This window comes from Pogonomyrmex barbatus, unplaced genomic scaffold (genome assembly GCF_055798465.1).
Source record: "Pogonomyrmex barbatus isolate J1 unplaced genomic scaffold, ASM5579846v1 scaffold7, whole genome shotgun sequence".
Classification (NCBI taxonomy): domain Eukaryota; kingdom Metazoa; phylum Arthropoda; class Insecta; order Hymenoptera; family Formicidae; genus Pogonomyrmex; species Pogonomyrmex barbatus.
Genome location: NW_028297171.1, coordinates 5014007 through 5027475, shown reverse-complemented (window position 1 = coordinate 5027475; position 13469 = coordinate 5014007). Strand labels below are relative to the sequence as shown.

At 43.0% G+C, this 13469-nt stretch overlaps 1 protein-coding gene across 1 annotated transcript in view; it reads left to right on the top strand.

Moving 5' to 3' along the window:
- LOC105427321 (uncharacterized) overlaps window positions 1–13469 on the top strand; it is a 345326-nt gene that overhangs the window by 31997 nt on the left and 299860 nt on the right. The window contains exon 2 of the mRNA XM_089083220.1: window positions 3974–4086. The gene's annotated coding sequence lies outside the window, so the exon portion shown is untranslated. The remainder of the gene's footprint in view (window positions 1–3973; window positions 4087–13469) is intronic.

The window sequence follows — 13469 nt, the reverse complement described above, 5'->3', positions numbered from 1 at the left end:
GAGCCCGTCATCGATCCGCTATTTTTACGTACTTGGCATCGTGACGTTACATACGTCATTCTATTCACATTGTTGTCTTTACCTCGATGGCCTCGGATCGGATTCCAAGATACAGCATCAGTTGCTCGAGAGATAGAGTCGTCAGCAATATAAGATAGTCAAGGTCGTAGGTCATCGCTGTTAATGCCTGTCGGCTGTCACGACATGTCCGGACCGGCACGATTTCGTCATCCCTCGCTGAACAATTTCGCAAATCAGCGCGCGCCCAACGGATTTTTTTTCTTCGCGATCGTTTCTGCTGAGTCGTGACGAGTCTCGAGTCGGGCTTATCCGATTTGTTCTTGCGACACTACGCGAGATTGTGCGGATTAAAACCAACGAAAATAAATAATCGTTTTGCAGATATTTCGCATTGAGTTCTTGCCCAATGCCAATTGTTGTTTAATAGGAGAATTCACGTTTCGCGTCAAACCTCAAGATTTTCTATCTTACTTTTGTTTTCGTCAATTGATTTACAGCAAATATTTTGCAATATTGTGAATTACGTAATATCAGCACATTATTTATGAATCCCATCAATTTATTGTAAGGAAATTCAATATAAAAAGATATCGTTATCGGATATGAATGAAGATATGAATGAAGATATTTGTACGAAGAAAAGAAAAGTCAAAAGATTAAAAAAAAGGAAGAGAGAAGATGTCAAAATAATATATGAAAAGAGACAAAGAGTGCATAAAATCAATAAAGTCATATACATATCAATAAAGCAAAGAGCAAAGCTCAATGGAGCAAAGGTTTTCGTGGCTTTGCATGATATCTGCCGAAGAGATGAACAAAGGTCGAAAATTACATGGTTGACCGAGCGAACGCGATAGAGACTGCGTGACGATCGTTCCGGTTGAGCAACCCCCCCCCCTCCCCCCGCGTTCCAGCTGGTCCGTGCCCTCTTCCGTGGCTGCTGCCGTTCCCCTCGATCTTCCCTCGGCCCCGCCGCGCTACGTCCCTTGTTACCAGCGAGAGCGACTAGCCGTAATCAATTTTGCGCATTGATTAATACGAAGTAAATGAATACCTGGAAATCGTTGCACGAGCGGTCGAGATGATTTATCCGACGCGGGTCGGGGGTGCCCGGCCACGCGTAATTATCATACGACAGCCGATTAAAATTGAACGCGGCTGTGCTCGCGTTCAACATCAATTTCAGCTAATTACATGCATTTTCATGTCCATGATCCGATGCGTGTTCGCGGATCGGTACTGCGGCCGTGCCGCGACGGAAAAATCGGCCGATACGTGCCGTGGACTCGATCCCAGGGCCTAACCCAGGGATAAGCGATCGCTGACGCGATCGAGGACGATGAACCCCCCACCGATGGCGAGAGACTCTCTACCGGAAGGTCCGTACCCTCGACGTTATGCCGGCCGATTATCCTCGGTTAACGTCGGTAACGTGTCGGATAAGTGAGTGATTTTACCTAGGATGCGGTATCGCCGGATAATAGGCCCGACAAAACCGCCACGTGAATGTAAAAAGCGATTACATGCGGTCGCGCAAGATCGTTGCAGTCGAGTTACATCGCGGTGAGGGGGAAGAATCACTCATTGCTGGGGAGATTTGATCAATTGGGAGGAACGAATTCCGCACATTTCTGTCACATTGCGCGTGTTGTTTCCCACGTTTCCCTCTTGTCGATCCTTTTTTTTATTGCGGAAATGATGTAACACTCAACTTTTGAATAGTTTATTAAGGAAAATTCGCAATTCACATTTTTTTTTGCGTGCAGATTTAATTTGCGTTTATTTACGCTTGAAATGAAACTTTTTATCATAACATGTTAACCTGTTATTTAATTTCGCAGTTTCAATATTTCATCTCTCTATTTGCAATGTTTCTTTCCAACTTTCTGCAAACTTGTTGCACAATCTTCGCTTTCTTCCGATTCAAACAGGATTGCGAGATCTTACTTGAAGAGTACATCTTCACTGATTAACGCGGCGGATTACATGTGCTTCATTCTTCTTGTTTCCGATTGGATCGTTCAATGTTTCATCCGTTGTTCGCGTCTTCACCTCAGACTTTCTTATTTTTATCGGTCATCCCAATCGATTTACTCGATTCCTGAGTAACGTGAGTTCGACTAGTTTTCGATTAACATCCCTTCGTTGATTTTGCGCTTCGAGCATTTATGATCTAAAGAGATTCTTGTTTGGTCGTCTCGCTTCCTCGAAACACATTTTTGCAACATGATTATCGATAAACGATTTTAATAATTGCTTTAATTAATTTGAAAGGTCTTTACACACGTCATACTAAAACATCATACTAAAAATTGCAGAAAGGATTATATTTTTTTTATAGTTATTACTATAAAAATGCCATGTTAAGTTAAGAGAGAATAACAATTTAACATAAATCAAAGTAACAGTGTTAACGTAATAAATGATTAAAAGGATGAAAGCGGACCATCGATTTACAACAAGGCAGCGTGCTGCGCTGCAAGGTCGACGCGTGTAACTGAATAAAACAAAAAGAAAAGGAAGGAGAGAGAAAAAAAATCGCCACTGGGATTAAAACATCGAGAGGACCTTCCACGGCAGCCACGTCAATTAATATCTCGCGGGCCCATTATTAACGTCCGTGGAAAGCGATGCCGTAGAGCGCCGGCTTCCCCGGCGACTTAAGGCGCTTCAGGAAACCGAAATAAATTACGGCGCGGAGAGAGGTGCATATTTAATTCGAGCAATTAATGCCGTCTTGTAAAACACGCCGCTGGGGGGTGGCTGTTGCTGTAGTCCTCCCTCTTTCCTGGCAGTAATGAGCCCGATAAATCAACTGGCTCTGCACTCGAAACTTCGCGGATAACTTTGGGCTCCTGCAGTTTCTTGCTGCTGGCTTGCCAAGACTTTCCGAGGCGTACCTCGTCTAAATTGATAAATGCGAACGAAAGGCAGCGCGAGGCGCGATGTACAAGACATTCGTAAGAAGCATCCTTTTAACTGTCTTATCCTCGAATTTTCTATAGTGACACGAAATATTTGTGTGTGTGTGTGTATGTGTGTAGAAACGTAGTGTCTTTTGTTAAAATTTTGTAGTTATATCGATCGTCGAATGTTATTATACTTTCAAATTGTAAATGTTTATGTAAATATGCAATACCTAATATTCGTGTAAAATTGGGGTCACTAGAACATTATAACTAGGTAATTTATAACTCGGCCGATTTACCAAAGTTGTAGTTATCTAGAGAAGCCCCTCGTGTCTGAAAAGTCAATGATATACGGCGACGCGCGCTTAAACGCAATTACGAGGCGTGAAGCATCTTCCGCCTGTATCCACAAATCATTTAATCACCCCGGTTGAAAGACGCTTTCGCGCAAATTTCGCCGTAATCCTTCGTCGTTCCCTCGGATTTATGGCGATTAATTAGGCATAAAAATCTTGGTCGTTCGGGAGAAAAAAATGCCGCAGATTGCCCCACTTAATCCCCGGCTAACCGCCTTCTGCAATGGGGATGACGCCTCCTGACGTCCCGCTGAAAATTCATTAAAGCGGTATCGCGGTGTTTCCGACGTACTTCCCTCGTATCGTAATGAAACGACATAACAAATGTTAAAATGTATAATCCGCTAATTAAATTGTGTTAGCTTCGTGAAATTATTTTTTATATTCATCGAGTCAGTGGTTAAACTAATTGTTAAATTCAGTTGATTTGAAAAGATAGCTAAATTTTAATATTTTATATAAAATCTTGTTTGCTAAAATTCACTTTGGTCAGAGCTACAATTAAACATATTACATATCTCGATATACACGTAGATATAGATATTTCGTGTCTTCCCCGTATTTAAGGACTTAGAAGGGTCGCACAGAGATGGATTGGCTCTTTGTGTGACTGGTTTACCCAAGCGAAGGTAGTTTCCATAGGTCTTGGTTGATTCGACCTCGTAATATGGCTTATTAAAATTACAGACGCCACAATGGAAGGGCCCGGGTCCAGACCGCATCTCGTCGAGGGACAAACCGCGACGGAGCCGAGACAGCTCGTGACCAAAACGAACGTGGACTAGGGATGGCAGAGAGGGGTAAGTTCCGAGTTCATTCCATGGCTGCTTTATGCGAGCATCCAGAAGCCCAACCACTAGGGATTACTCTTCGAGGTCCGTACGGACTCACGGCGACCGCGAGCAGACGAGTTCTCTCTCGCCATGATAGTGTCCTGGATTAATGTTATTGCGTTGTTCAATCTCCGTGGACCATCTCTTTATCCACTTCTCGATAAAGCGTTAACATGCCGTATTATTTGATGATTACAATCAAAGAAGAGAAATTAAGAAAATATCGACTTTATTTTGTTGCTTTAACCATGTTGACTAATTTTGCACAAGTTTTCATTGTTACACGCGCGTTTCCATCACTCGATCATTAATCGTCGCCATATTCTAATATTTGATGCCGCTGGGAATAAACTTCGTATTGACAATGGGACAAAAAATCGACTCCGCGATATTCGTGGCGGTGTGAACATCATACCGCCGGCGATATTAATTACGATAATCACAATCAAGTTGATAAATGACTGTCCGTCGCGATCAGGGCGCGACGATCCGAACGATGTCTATTCACGCGGTCGTCGCTATCCGGCACTCGTGACAACGATCTCGGTCATCGGTGTAGGTAATTAAAGTCGGCTAATGAAGCTTTCACTTGAGGATGTGCAGGTAGTCGCGCGAAAGGCCCGTATCTTAGATCGGAAAGTCCCCCTTCGTGTTGTATTAATAAGTCGTCGTATATACAATCGACTCGCCGGATCGGTCCTTCGTCGACACCCCTTTTCCCATCTTCGTCCATATTAATTATGCCGCATCGCGTTGGTCTTACGTAAATGCAAAATATCACGCTGCAAGTCCGTCCGCACGATTCACATCGCGTAACACGAGCCACTCGAAGCACACGATGCACTTTTCCGTTCCTCCTTTCCGTTTCTCCAGTTGCGCATTAAACGGGACCATTGCGGATGAGATCTGTTCGCGATCAATACTCGCGTTTACACTCAGTCGTGTGTGGTCGAGGTATGGCAAATTGTGAGCACGTTTATTGCACCGGAATTCGATGCGAATCGGTCTAGGAATTTTAAATTACGATTCCGTTCTCTCGCAACTGCCGCGATTCACTCGCAATCGCGGAAAACGCGGCGAGGTGAACGGCAATGTCATTCCGAACCGCATGTAACTGTTACGCTTCAACATCTGGTATTATAGCTGATTAATTGCTATATGAATAGTGTTGACCTTCGTGATTTTACTTCTCGGTTTTCCCGATATCGTCGTGGATGTTAGATCTTATCGCGAAGTGATAAACCACCGTATCTAGCGGAGCTCTATCTTCTCACTTGTCCAGCTCTATTTCGAGACATGTTGTCGAGACGCGGTGTACAAAACCGTGTTTTCTCTCGCGCATCCTTCTTTTCTGCGCGCATTTACACCTGTAATTTATAACAGTCACGAAGAGCTGTCCGACGTCGCGGGCGCAGGCGAGAGAGTTAATGCGCGGAGTTATACGGTCCACATTCTATCGCTTCTCTCCGGATGAGAGTGCAAGATGCTCGAGAGACGAGAGCGGAACGATAGAATTCATCGCGTCGTCACGATATATCGCCGGCGGTGAGCTTAGTGTCGTCGAATGGAATGCCGAGGATTCGTCCATCGAGCGTATCCGTCAGCCTGATACCGGGTGTCGAGCTCCTCTTCTTCTCTTTGACGCGCATAAAAAAAAGAAATAAACAGGCCACATTCGTCAAGGGGGCGAGAAACGGGAGGGAGACGACCGCCGCTAGTGACAAGAGCCGTAATTACGCTAAACGATTCCCGAGGTGGGCAACGGAGTGGCTAACGATTGTAAATGCCGGTCGACGACGAGAAGAAGACGACGGGTCCTCTCGTGAAGGTAGCCGTCGCACCTTTCAAGAGGCCGTTCCACGTCCTTGCCTCGTGTGAATCGAGAGATTAGTCGATTCACGGCGACCGTACCGCAGCAATCGTTGATTTACGGTCTCACGCCGGATGATGATACGTTAACGTTCCATCGGCGGAAATAATTCGATGCAATCGCGATCCGGCGGACGATGGATCGGAAAAAACGTGACTCTTAAAAACGTCCTTTTGCTGTACATTCGACAAGTGTTTCTATTCGCCTATATATATTTTTCTCATATGACCTATCTCCGTACGCGAAAAATCCATAGTCGAATACGCCAATCTGAAGCGATCGAAAAAGAAACTCAAGTAATTAATATAAACAAATACGTTTTTAAGACGAATCGTTTTCATTCGCCGCATTTTCTACAGTTATTAAAAGTGTTTTTCTTTACGTGTCAATTAATTACCGAGTAGCGATGTAGCGTCTCTCGTAAATCGAAAGGTCACCTGATACATGGCCGATATATCTTCCTCGAGATCGGAAAGCGAGACATGATCGGGAGAGTGGGTCTGGGTATCATCGAGACTACGGCGGGCTCTCAAACTCTTTCTGCGGTACGGTAATTACATAACGTCGCCCTAGCGTAGAAACCAAGTGAAGTTCGGACATGATGGAGCGCGCTACAGTATCAGCTCGCTCCTTTTGGAGAGCGCTTCCCCCTTAACGATCTCTCACACGATACGGCCTAATGACTGGCACCGAGTGTCTCTCTCTCTCTCTCTCTCTCTCTCTCTCTCTCTCTCTCTCTCTTTTTCTCTCTCCCTCTTTTTCTCTTTTTCTTTCTTTTTCTCCGCGCGGCCCGATACGGCATTCGAAGAAAAGCAACACCGCGTTCTGTATCCCGGTCGGCTCGGTGGACCAGAAATCGAGCTGCAAGTCACGGCGTACAGGGCGAGATGGGCTTCCGAGAGTTCTCGCGCACGAACCCATACATCCATGTGCGCGGGAACACACGGAACAGTTTGCACACGGAACGCGAAACATACGTGTTCGTCCCTCGCGGATCCCTCTCGCGCTGCCCTCTCTCTCCCTCTATCCGAGCGTGTGTGTTTCACGTTTTCTTTCTTCTCCTGTCTAAACGCGGTTGTCTAACCGCGTCTGTCTAAGCGGCACCTCTTTCACGCCACCCTCACTCTCGAGAGACGAGAAGGAGCCGCCGGAGGAATCCACCTTATTGACAGGTTCACGGCTTCCGAAGATATTCCCTCGCCGCATTATCCATGGCACGTCTTCTCTCGCGCGGCTTTCCTCCTTGGTCCCCTTGGTCCCGGAGCCTGTCTGCTCTCCGAAGTGAACTTGTCGTCGATGCTTGGAATAGCTTGGCTAACGACGCGAAACGTTTAAACCATCCAGCCTGAAACGCGAACACGATACGATTAAACGTCGACGATGTCGTGAGTCTCGGAGAAGTGCCTTCTAAAAATGAAGACATTGCCTGAACATGTTATTCGTTCAAGACGCAGAATTTATTTTATCGTTAACAACGGAAATGACGTAATCCAAATTTTTAACTCGCATATAAGTCGACTCGTAGTAGAAAGAAATTTATCTCGAAAATTCCAAATTATGTCTTTCGCTCCGGTGACATCCAATATCTCGTGATGTAACTTCGTCCGCCTTTAGGGCTTAGAGATGATGGCAAAAGAGAAAGGAAGAAACATCTATGTGTACGAATGGCAGCCCCATTAACACTTCCCGGACAAATCACTCGATTTTCTCGGACGATTTTCCCGCAGCACGTCCGACAAATAAGGAAACACGATGTATCACCCGTGGGACGACGACAAGGGAGCTAGAGCCGGATAGACGGGGTGGTGGCGGTGGTAGTGGTGGTGGTTAGAGGTGGTTTACTGCCTGCCGGTAATGACGAAACAGATGGCCTCCTGCGTCCTCTCCGGCTCCAAGGAGCTCTCTCCGACTGAGGGAGAGAGGAAGCATCCCGCAGAAAAGAGGGGCCAGGCTCTCTCAAAGCCGGAGGATCCTTGATGAAGTGCCGTCATTATCGGTACAGGACAAAACCCACTTCTGCGCCGGCGGACAGCGCGTAGCCCGAGCGACTTTATTACCCGCGAACACACGCGCTTCCTGAAGTCCCACTGTGGGACCGGCGAGTCCGCTCGCCGTGTACAACACTAGGACCTTAACGAGCTTAGCGACCATCGGGTCTTTTACTGCCGCCGCAATTGCACGTAGGACGTAGGAGCGCCGTTGCTCAGATTCCGAAATGCGGGTATAAGCGTAACAAGAATAGAAATGCCGCTAATTACAAATAGAGATAGGACGAGGACGATCGGCCTATCTCCGCGTCGTGATGACTTTTAATTGGGGAGAGATAAGATTCTATTAGTCGAATATTAGCGCGAGGCACTCTCTAATTTGTGCGTATCTTAATAGCAGTTTCACCTTATCTGTATATAGCGGCTTATAAATTTATAGGAGGATCACACGTCGCACGGTATATTTTATCTTCGAAATTTATCGCTGACAATATCAATCACGTGATGCATCTATTAGATGTAATGCAGTCTCGTGCCTATTAGTTCAATGTTCAATATTATACGCGAGATCAAAGTGGAATCGCACTTTATCCTTATAATTAATGATACATTAGGCGTATATAACACTTTAATTTACTTGGATGGGAGAGAGATATCACGCAATTTTACCATTATTATCAACTTTTACGATCGTATTTTAAAAGGAATCGCGATGGACGCTTTATAACGTTCGTTTGTCGGCAATTACGCGCGTAAAACTTATGTTTCGGATTATAAGAGTTGATATATAAGCACGATCAGAATTGAATGCGACATGAACGAAAAACGAGCTGTCGTCGTAGCTAAATTTGAATTATTAACTCGAGGCATTATTATTTGCAATATATTTATAGATTGACAAAATAGTTCTAAAGCAAAAAATTTTGTCTTAATATAATAAATAAATATAATAAATAAATAATCTTCTTTCGTAAAGTAATTTAGATGAAGTTTGAGAAATAAAGTGTAATCTATATAAATAACTAAATATATTTAGAGAAATAAAAATAATAAAAACTTATCAGGAAAAATTTATTTATAAATTAATTTGTATGTCAAAAATAAATTTGCATAAAACAGAGAATTAATATTAATATCTAATAATTAGAAGTTGAATAATTTTTTAATTGTAACAAAAATAATACAATAAAATATTGTAATAGAATGAAAGGGAAAATTTATTAACGAGACGAAGAGAATTGTTATCAATATAAATATCCAAAATGCCACAGAGAGACTAAATGAATTTCCTTTGTCATGATAAAAATAGAATTTTAATTTTGGAGATTAAATGTATAATGGATATATGGTGCATGTTTATGTATCTCGTTGGCCTATGGCGTGTGATGCGATACGTTGTCCCGCCAGTAACGAAGCATTCATGCCGATCGCGATACGGTCTGCGATATTTCTCAAGGTTTCTTCCCGATGTAGCGCGATGACATAACGGTTAACCCCCTCGAAATGCCCGGAGCGTGGCGGCAGAATGCATGGGCGACCGTAAAGCGCGAAAATTCAGTCTACAAAGATAAATAATAATAGGACTTATCGCGCGAGCACATCACATAATCATCTGGCGAAATGAAAATTCATGGTATACGTTAAACGCAAGATTGACTTCCCCGAGGCGTGGAATTGCACTGTGAAATTGCACAGCACGTATAGTTTTTTCTCTTTAATGAAATGTTCTATTTGAAAATTATCGATTTAAAGCAAATCTTTTCTAAAAGATATCAAAATACTTGGAATAAAAACGTATCTGACATATCATATCCCTTTTGTTAATTTAAAATAAGTCATAAAATAGAAAAGGAAATAAAAAAGTTCTGTATATTCAAATTTTTCTTTTGTTGATTTAATTATTAAATAATTTATATTTCAATATTAAAGAGTTGAGGATCCTGTCCAATTTCATCGGTTAGATATAAATATCTCAAGCAAGAGTATACTCTTCTCGATTTTGATTTCGAAATATGTCGAGTTTTAAAAATGTCAATTGCAATCCCGAATGTCGAACTAGGCCGTCGTCGATGGCGAGCAGCAACGACGGAGACCATCGTCCCGCGCCGAAAAACTTTATGAAACGCTTTATGAGCGCAATAATCCGCTCGTGAGTAACACAATACAGGCTAATTATAGAGGACGAGGTCCAGACCGGCCGACAGGCATTAACGTACGCGTTAAACTCACGGCGCGACAGCCTGGGTGGCTTCCCCGTGCCACTCTCCTTTTATTATTTTCTCTCGTCTCTCCTGCAACTCGCGCGCACTTTGATCCTCGCGTCGCTAATGCGTCTCTGTTATTTCAGTCCTTATCCGTGACAGCTAGACCACCGACAGCCGCGGAGGCGACTTTCCGATTCGTGTAAACCGATCCCGGGATGGCGGTCCCCTTCGCATACGACGTGCTGCCACGAAACCGATCTCCACTCGCTCCACTCGCTGGTCGGAACGCAATCGGGATCGTTACCACCGATTTCTGAGAAAGCGGCAGAGAGCGTAATTCACGACCGAGTCTTAACGAGCGGGATATTAACGATGCAAATTTTTAACATGAAGGAGAGTTGTTAATTAGAACGTGCCACGTTAAACAAATCATTGGATCGTGGATGACAGCTACGAAATGCCCGATTACTGAAATTTCTAATTTCGATCTGTCAGGAACGTTTATGAATATAAAATTTATTTTCGATATATATAAACAAAGTTTAAAATCATCTTTAATACAGTGTGAATTTAAAATGTATCCACACACACACACACACACACACACACACACACACACACACACACACACACACACACACACACATGTTTCGCGAGTCAAGTTTAGTATAATCGATTTTATCGTAGATTTGTATAAAAATAGAATTTCATAGTATCGATTAGCGTCGTCGGCTCAAAGACTGATCCGTGACGATCCTCGGATCGTCCGAAAAACGCGGCGGGACAAAGATGGAACTGATCTATTTTGTACGAGAAACGAGAATCGAGTCTACGCGAGTTAGACGCAGATCGACGTTGAAAGTACAAAAAGCCGGTACCCTTGTACCGGGTGACGGGGCGATTTCGACGACCCTCGTTTTGTAAACTAGGCGCGAGGGAATTTTCGGCTAAAAAGCGGGTGATTAATGGTCGCCGCTGTCTAAAAAGCTCTCCACTCTCTGTCTCTTTTTCGCTCGTCGGTTTTGCCGTCGACGCGTCGGAGAGTTCCTTAGGGTCCGCATGCTCGTAATTGATTCCGGATTGCTTGTCGCAGGAACACGACCATTACGAGGTGACTTTTGACATCACGGTGTTAATACTACGACTTCTCGTTTGACAAAATTATCGTCGGATATTATTCCGCTAATTTTTTATATCATTTCCAACGTGATCGTATCTCGTTGATGATCGGATACTGAACGGTATCACCGTTTTCGCTGATCTTTCGATGGGGTTTTTGAGAAAGACGAATGTTGAGAGATAATTGCCGATTCGCTTCACGTTATTACTTACGTTTCTCACTTTCGTCTCGAGGAACACCTCCGGACAGGTTTCTCTTCCAGCATTTTCCGAAATTTCTGACACTAACGTCTGTCGTGCGAGGGGGTGGTAGGAAGTGAGGAGGATCTAATATTTCAAAGCGCGCGTTGAGAGCGGCAGGCGAACGAAAGCGTGGAATGTGCCGGGGAGTAATTTGAACAAACGTACGACAACGTCTCATTTGTCACACGGGGTGACGCGCGAAGTACGAGTGACACACGGGGCCGCGGCGTCTACACGCCAGAAATACCGGCGATGGACACTTTTTTGTCGCCAGTCGGCGACCATCTGGACGGAATCCGGTCATAATGAGATCTTACGGTCTATCAAAGGGTTCTTATTTTCGAGCCGGAGGGACAGAAGCGCGAGAAGATGGGAGCGATGCGAGAACGAAGTTAGGACACAGTTAGTGTCCGTTCCGAACGATTTAAAAATACTTCATGATTGCAAACTCTTCGCATTTCCTGTTTAAAGAGTGCCCGGAAATAATCAAAAAGGAAAATTCGACAGCTCGATATCGAGTCGTGCAGAAAAAAAACGTACTTTTATTGATTTCACGATTACGCTACGACAGCAGCGTAGATGAGAATTTTTGCGTTCGAAGTTGACCCGGCTCTCGTGTTCGATAGGACTCGGACATATCGGCTGGTGTTTGCGAAGCGCAAACGTCGCTAATTAAAATCCCTTGGCCTTCTCGGCCAATGTAATCAACGGATGCCTTTAGGCTACGAGGATGGTCAACGTTCCTCGGGCCTTTAACCCTTTTTACCCAGCGGCTAGTAGCGCAATCGGAGTTTTGGTAATTTTAACGAAAGTTTCCAAATTATTTATTTTGAGATGATTTTTCGTATATTTGAAAAAGTATTTCGCATAATGTTTCTAACAATCTGTGTGTGATCCTCAATAGAAATATGTTTTATTACATTTATATCATTTATTAAAATATTATTGCTAATATAAAAATTGATGGCCACTGAAGAACCAGAATAAAATTTTGGGTGTTACTGACAAATTATATTTGTTTTTTTTTGACAGAACGATTGTTCATCTACTTCCTTCTGTATGATCAAGCTTGTTTTTCGTGATATGCTTATGCCGGCGGCGCCAGCCATATGGAGTCTCAATTAGGGACTTGTGGGAGAAAGCAGTGACGTATCATTTTTGATGTTCATTTCGGATATTATTCATGGATGAAATAAAATTATATTCTGGATTAATGAAACATATGCTATTTACACTAAGGAGATGTAATTATATCAATAATGGATAGGAGGTTCAAAAATTGTTCGTACGCCCGTGTAAGAAATTCTCTATGATTTTATATGAAATAAATGATATTTCTTATAAGTAAAATGATTATTATCTTAAATATTTAAGAGACATTATAACATATTTAATATGTAATGTATTTGTCTAAAACTTATAACTTTACATTTTTTTTATATAAATGGAAAATATTAAAGTACACAAATAAATATAACAGTAAATGAAAATTTATAAAACATACGGAATAAATTTCTCTACTCCAGATTAGAATTATTTTCTTGTTATGATTCTAAAATAATTAACATAATATCTAATTTTTTACATCGACTTTTAAATTGATTGGATACCGTCATAAGAAAATGATTTGGTAAGCATAAAGAAATTTATGTTAGGTTATTTTTAATGTTTTATCAAATTTTTATGCGCGCTTGCAAATCAGTGACAATTATAACTTATATCAATATCATCGTCTTCGAGCGCAGGCTCCATCCCTGACGCGAAGGAAAAGAGTTCGTCGCTACTATTAATAATCCCATACGAATCGGCGCGTGCGGGCACGACAGTCGTGTGTCACTAACGGGTGGTACAAAATGTTTGTTTGGCCACGGTGGCCACCGGTTTGACAAACACGGTCGCGCGAGAAGAATATCCGACGGATAGCAA